Genomic DNA, 7674 nt, shown 5'->3' on the forward strand with positions numbered 1-7674 from the left:
ATGACAACTCTTTGCACCAAATGGAGGCTTATAGCTGTTTCTTCTCATTTTGAGTTGTGCCTCTTCAGCAAATGAATCTCCTGAAAACTTCATTCCATTTTAATCATCATGGTCAAGTCTATTTTGAGGAGGCAGCTCTATCTTAGTCATATTTTGAGTGCCTTCCAATCTGAAGGGCTCATCTTCTGTCAATATTCTGACAGTATTCTGTTGCTGTTCATAATGTTTCAATGTTCAATATTCTGATGCTATCTGACAGTGTTCCATTGTTGTTCATATATTTTTTCAGATACTAAACATTCAAAATTAATCAAAATTTCCTTCTTTCTAGTCTGTATTAGTCTGAAATCTCAAGTGAAACTTGTCTACCATACTTGATCCTGCTGGTATTTAAAATAATGGTAGCATAGCTTCCCAATTCACAGAGACATATAAACCACCACAGTACAACAAAATGACATATGAGTGGTAGATTTATCAAATACTACTCTTAAATATGTAAATTTGCGAAAAACATTTATAACATATGAGATAAGGAAATGGTTGGTGCCCATATATGTAAGAAACTCTCATAATTAACAACATAAAATATGGAGAAAATAATCAAAAGACATGAAGTCATTTATCCGAAGATGCAATGTAAGCGAAGAATAAAATATACAAAAATTTTGCCTTCCTTGGAAATAAAGGATTTTCAAGTTAAAATCATGAAGATATCTCATTTTGCACAGGTTTTACATTTATTAAATATTGATTTCATTGAATATTTACTAAAAATAAGAAATTATAACAAGATTTCCAGAAATTATTAAGATTGAGAATAAAATGCATGTTTTCCTGACACTAGCAAGTTAATAAAATGATAGAAGTGAAATAACATAAACATATATAATGTTTGACATTAGTACCTCCATTTAATTTTAAAGAGGTATTGATAATAGTTAATTATTAGAATGAAGAAAACATGGAAAAAGAGAAGAGTACTTGTTAATAGAAAAGATGTAAGATTTACTAAACTTGCTCAATCATCAACATATAAGAAATACCATTCTTTTGTTGTTGTTGTTCTTTTGAAATGGTATTAATCATGTTCTTTGTTTATAACATTGGAATAATGCTTATCACTTAAAACATTTTCACTCCACATATCTGTATTGTTTAATGTTGTTGTTGTTGTTGTTGTGTGCCGTGGAGTCGGTTCCGACTCATAGCGACCCTGTACAGGGTTTCCGAGGCTGTAAATCTTTACGGGATCGGAACGCCTCATCTTTCTCCCGTGGAACAGCTGGTAGTTTCAAACTGCTGACCTTGCGGCTCGCAGCCCAATTCGTAACCACTACGCTACCAGAGCGCCTCATGTTTCTCCCGTGGAACAGCTGGTAGTTTCAAACTGCTGACCTTGCGGCTCGCAGCCCAATTCGTAACCACTACGCTACCAGAGCTCCTTGTATTGTTTAATTCATGGTGATTTTTTTAAACAATCAATCATGTTTTTACATCTCAAAGAGTCCCAATTCATCATTATATCTGTCTCATAGCCAATTTTTCTTGCTTTAATAAAATGACGAAATACATTTATCACATGCAAAATAAGTTGAAGCCAGGAAATGATTTTTTTTTTTTTTTTTGGTTGACAATGAAAAAAAAATGGAGTGACATGATCACAACAGCATTTTGAAATTAATTTGTCTGTATGCAATTTGAGAGAATGTATGAAGAAAAAGACTGAGTTACATGACAATTAATACTGTCCATTATGAAAGAATAAGCAACTACATACAGATAGCAGCAGAAGAGTAAAGATGGTGAGATTGTTCAGAAGGCAAAATGAGTATGAAATGAACTTGATTTAACAGCTCATAAAGTGAATATTAATAGGGTGGAAAACACAGAAGAGGAAAAGATAAACCTTCTCTGTAGTGTATTGAGTTGATCTTTCCTACTACACGTGAAAAGATGAGATAAATCCAGTAAGCTAGTTAAGGAGAAGCAAACACCAACACAATTGAATTGTGTGTCGATAGATATTTAAGGCAGCTCAGAATAAAAACAGTAAAATAAATTGTGTTGATTGTGCTTGAAAATATGCAAATTATTCAGTGTGGAAATTATTTCTGGGAGAAGATGAATATTTTAAAGGATTATATTAACAAAGGAGTAAATAGAATTGGAAAATAGGAATAGCAGATGTTATCTTTTGTTTCTAGCTTGTCAGAGCCAGCAAGTCCTGTGTTCTCATTATTATTTAAATTCTTATTTCCCACCATCAAATGGGCATCAGGTGTTGGAAGTTAATCCCAATGCTGGATAGGAAATCTTCAAGTGGTATTTTACTCTTGATGTTTATCACCTAAATTTAGATAATTTAATTCCAATATTGTCAAAATTTTACCTTACAGTTATTGTTGTTAGGTGTCATCTAATCCATTCCATCCTATAGTCACCCTATACATAACGGTATGAAAAACTGCCTGGTCCTGCACCTTGCTCACAATTGGGGCTATGTTTGAGCATATTGTTGCTGTCACTGTGCCAACCCATATCACTGGGCATCTCCGTTTTTTCACTGACCCTCATCTTTACAAAATATGATGTTCTTCTCCAGCATCTGATCTGGCCTGAAAATATGTCCACAGAATGAGAAACAAAGTCTGATTGTCTTGGATTCTCCAGGAGATTCAGATTGTATTTCTTTCAACACAGACTTGTTTGTCTTTCTGAGAGTCCATGGGACCTTTAAAATTCTTCTCCAGTACCATAATTCAAATGAATAAATTCTTCTATAGCATCCCTTATTCTTTGTCCAGCTTTTACATACACATGAAGCTAATGAAAGTACAATGATTTGAGCCAGGGCAATTTAGTCCTCAAATTGACATCTTTACTCTTGAATGCTTTAAAGAGGCTTTGTGCAGCAGATTTGCCTAATGCAAGATATTATTTGATTTCTTCACTGCTGCTTCCATTAATGTTGATAGTGGTCTTCAATAGCTTCAAACACTTGTCTATTGATCATGATTTTATTTATTAATACATTTGTGAGGATTTTTGCTTTATTTACATTGAGGTGCAACCTATACTGAAGACTGTGGTCTTTGACATTCATTAGTAAGTATTTTAAGTCCTCTTTGCTTTAAGCAAGGAACCTTGTGTCATCTGCATATTGCAGGTTGATAATGAGTCTTCCTCCAATCTTGATATCACAGACTTCTTAATTTAATCCAGTTTCTCAGTATACTGATTGAATAAGTATGGTGAAAAAATACAACCCTGATGCACACCTGATTTTAAGCCATTCAGCAGCCACTTGTTCTATTTGAATGTCTACCTTGTTGTCTACAAACAGGTTCCTCATTAGCACAATTACATGACAGAAGAACCCAGAACAAAACACAGTTGAAAGTTTTTATGTAGTCAATAAAACAGAGGTAAATATCTTTCTGTATTCTCTGCTACCAGCCGAGATACATCTGATGCCAACATTGATATCCCTTATTCCACATCACTATCTAAAACCAACTTGAACCTCTGGCAGGTCCCTTTCAATGTATTGTTATAGCTGTTTTTGAATTATCTTCAGCAAAATTTTACTTGAATGTGATAATAATGATACTGACTGATGATTACTTCATTCAACTGGGCTACTTTTCTTAGAAATGAGCACAAGTATGGATCTTTTTACAAGTTGAACATCAGCCATTTCTTTTTAATACAGTGACTCTATATGCCCACAATTTTCTTTTGTTGCTTTCTTTGTCATTCACTGTTTTCCCAAGGTATTGAAAGCCAAAGATAGAAGTTTTCCTTCAGTTCTTTTCATTTGAGAAATGATCATGTTCTCTTCTTTTGGTTTTCTAACTCCGTATCTTTGCAATTTTCATTATAATATTTGATTTTGTTTTCTCCAACTACCCTTTGAGATTTTCACTTCTGTTCTTTTACCGTCTCATTTTTTTCCATTTGCTTTAGCATTTCTATGCTAAAGAGCAAGTTTTAGTCTTTTCTGACATTCATTTTGATATTTTCTTTCTTCATGTCTTCTTGGTGACCATTTGCTTTCTTTCTATATTATGTTCTTGATGCCATCCCACAACTCTTTTCTTTTTCAATCATTAATGTCTAATGCATCAAATCTTTTCTTGAGATGGCCTTTCAATTCAGGTGGAATATGTTCAATGTCATATTTTGGTTATTGTGGATTTTGAAATTTTTTTCTTCAGCTTTAGATTTTTTTGAAGATGAATGTATAATTACCAGCATAGTAAACCATGTGATTATCCAAAACAAAACTTACCTATAGCTGTCCATTTGTATCAATCGTCTGTCAGTTTGTCATACTGTGGTGGCTTGCATGCTGTTGTGATTCTGGAAACTATACCATTGGTATTGTAAAAACCAGCAGGCTCATGCACAGTAGACAGGTTTCATCTGAGCTTACAGATAAAGACAGACTAGGAAGAAGGAAAGACAGATTACTTCCAAATATTTAATCAATGAAAACCTTATGAATAACAGTGGAAGACTGTAAGCACCAGAATATTTAAACATGGTGAAAGCATCATATTATTGCCAGATATAGTGACAGAAGATAGGACTCTCAGGTTGCAAGACACTCAAAATGTGACTGGGAAGGGCTGCCTACTCAAATTAGAGGTGACCTTGATGATGCAAAATGATTAAAGCCCTTGGGACCTTCATTTTCTGATGGGGCACAACTCAAAATGAAGAGAAACAGTTGTAAAATCCATTAATGATCAAAACATGGAATGTGCAAAGTATGAATCTAGGAAAATTAGAAATTTTTAAAGATAAGTAATATAAAGCATAAACATTAATATCCTAGGCATTATTGAGCTGAAATAGACTGGTATTGGACAATTTGAATCTGACAATTATACAGTTTACTATGCCAGGAATGACAAATTGAAGAAGAAGGGTGTTATATACATCATTAAAAAGAACATATCAATATCTATCTTAAAGAACAGCTCTGTTTGATAATATCTTTACGACTACAAAGAAGACTAGTTAATATCACTATAATTCAAATATACACATCAACCATTAAAACTAGTGATCTCTTCAGTCAGAAATCAATCAAACATGCAATCTAAAGATCAGAAGACCAGAAGAGTTGTGAAATGACATCAAGAACATCAAATAGGAAGAAAGCAAAAGGTCATTAAGAAGAAAAGAAAGGGGCTTAATGGTGGGTTAGGGAGAAGTGCAGTGCAGACCTCCACCAGCAATAACACAGACTACCGGGCAAAGCAGGTTCAGGGGATGGTCTCAGAACACTGAACTACTTATAAAGTAATATTTAAATAGTTCAAAGGCTTACAGTTAGTGGAATTTGTAGCAGAAGTAAGAAAGGTGGTGTTTTCTGATCTGCAGCTGCTAGCCACTCCAGGATTGGCCATCTTGGGTATGACAGAGCAGCTGAAGGATCAGAGGAGCACTCCCATCACAGATGTCTGCACAATCCTCACAGATCAAGGTGTGGACACTTTTTTCCCCTCTGTTCATTGATCTCTTACTGTCTGCACACCTCCACTTTGGTGACTAGAGGGGATGCCCGAGCAAGTGGACATTCCTCCCACATCCCCAGAGGGTTCTACTAGGCATGTTCATGGATCTGCTCAGCAAACACCATGACACTCAGAATCTAAGAAGTGGGAAGAAACTGCTTAAAAATGAACTGTCTCCCAAAACAGCTACAGCCAGCCCTAAACTATTTACCACCAGGAAAAAGTCCTGAACAGGGATTGGGGAATGGGAGAGACACAGACTAAAAAGGAAACAGGGCAAAAATTAAATCCTGAGTTACATCATAAGGAGCAATAGTAACATCTTGAAATTTCTCAGGTGCTTTGAAAGCAACAAGCTGATAGAGGGGATTTAAAGTCATACTCCTAATTTTTGCTACTTTTTTTTTTTTTTTTACTTTTTAAATGCAATTATAGACTATAGTATCCAATCTGTTCTTTTTTATTTTGTTTTTTGTCCTTTCCTTGTTGTTGTTGTTGTTTTTTGGTCCTTGTTTTACATTCAGGGGGCTCTTTCACTCCCTACATTACCCAAGAAGAGACAGCAATTGTGGTCATATAGCCAAGCTGCAATCACACCTTGTAGAATCCCATCATTCAGGCAAGAACCAATACAAGCTGCTATATACCAGATAGACAGCCAACATCTGCTATAGTTACTTTGAATTGAATTATAAAAAATACTGAAAAGGGAAGTCTATATCCTGATCATATCTACTTGGAGGCAGTCAGAAATATGCATCAACATGCATTCATTAAATTATTGAAAACACGCTTAATTATTAAAGATGCCTAAGAAACAAATGATGATTTCTGTCCATGTTCTGAAAGAAGATAGAATAATTGAAATAAATGAGCTGCATGTAGATCTAGACTTCCGATTGGAAGGAGAGCAGGGTTTGGAACTGCCTGAGAAGGGATTCAGGAGAATGACATTGAGGTACATCAAAATACTCCACAGAGAGGTTGAGAAAAATAAGAAAAAAGCCAGGAAAGCACTATAGGAACGATCAAATAAGATAAGTACAGCATTAGAAACAATTAAAAATGTACATAAAGAGGTCAAATGATGAATAATAAAATATCTAAAATGGACAATACACTGGAAGAAAAATGGAGTAAAACTGAAGAGATGGAAGCCAGAATTAGCAAGCTGGAAGACAAATCTCTCAATACTGCTAAAATAGAAGAACAAACAGAAAAAATGTTTTAAAAAATCTGAATTAAGTCTCAGATTCATGTGGGACAATATGAGAGGTATAACTTAAGAACTGTTGGCATTCTGGAACAGAAAAAAAAATCACAGAGGAGATAATTGAAGAGCTGCTGGAAGAAAAATTCCCTAACATCCTGAAAAATGAAAAGATAAGCTTTCAAGAAGCTCAGTGAATTCCAGGAAGGATAGATCCCAAAAGAAAATTATGAAGACATATCATAATCATGCTCTCTAAAATCAAAGACAAGGAGAGAATCCTGAAAGCAGCTAAGGAAAAGAGAACTGTTACTTACAAGACAAGTAAATCAGATAAAGCTCTGATCTCTCAGCAGTAACCATACAGGCAAGAAGGCAATGGGGAGACATATATAAAACCCTGAAAGAAAAAAAAAACAAAAAAAAAAAAAAACTGCCAACCAAAAACAGTCTACGCAGCAAAGCAGGTAATCAAATATAATGGTGTAATAAAAATATATCCAGATAAACAGAAGCTAAGGGATTTTGTTAAAGCCAACTCAGCACTTCAAAACATCCTAAAGGGAGTTGTTTGAACTAGGAATCAGCAAGACCAGACACCAACCTGAAGTTGATATATGTGGCAACATCATCAGGAACTCATTCAACAGACAGAAGAGTCCAAAACAAAACAAAATTACAAGAATGAACGCAGAGGATCTGAGAGATCAGTCTACAATCAAAACAATTATAATGTGAAAGAAGGTAAGAACATATGAACAGACATCCAGGCATTGAGGAGTTCAGGTAGATGGCAAGATAAAATAGACCATGTAAATGGAGGGAAAAGATAATAGAATATAGAGTAACTTCAAAGAAAATTAACACTTCACAACATACCAAGTAAATGAAAACCCAACGAGAACATGGAAACAAAACAACTGTTTTCTGGCGGCC

At 34.8% G+C, this 7674-nt stretch overlaps 1 pseudogene; it reads right to left on the reverse strand.

Annotated features, from left to right (window-relative positions):
- The window catches only part of LOC102831333, a 32724-nt pseudogene that overhangs the window by 17045 nt on the left and 8005 nt on the right, over positions 1-7674 (reverse strand).

Source organism: Chrysochloris asiatica, unplaced genomic scaffold, assembly GCF_000296735.1.
Source record: "Chrysochloris asiatica unplaced genomic scaffold, ChrAsi1.0 scaffold00334, whole genome shotgun sequence".
Taxonomy (NCBI): Eukaryota; Metazoa; Chordata; class Mammalia; order Afrosoricida; family Chrysochloridae; genus Chrysochloris; species Chrysochloris asiatica.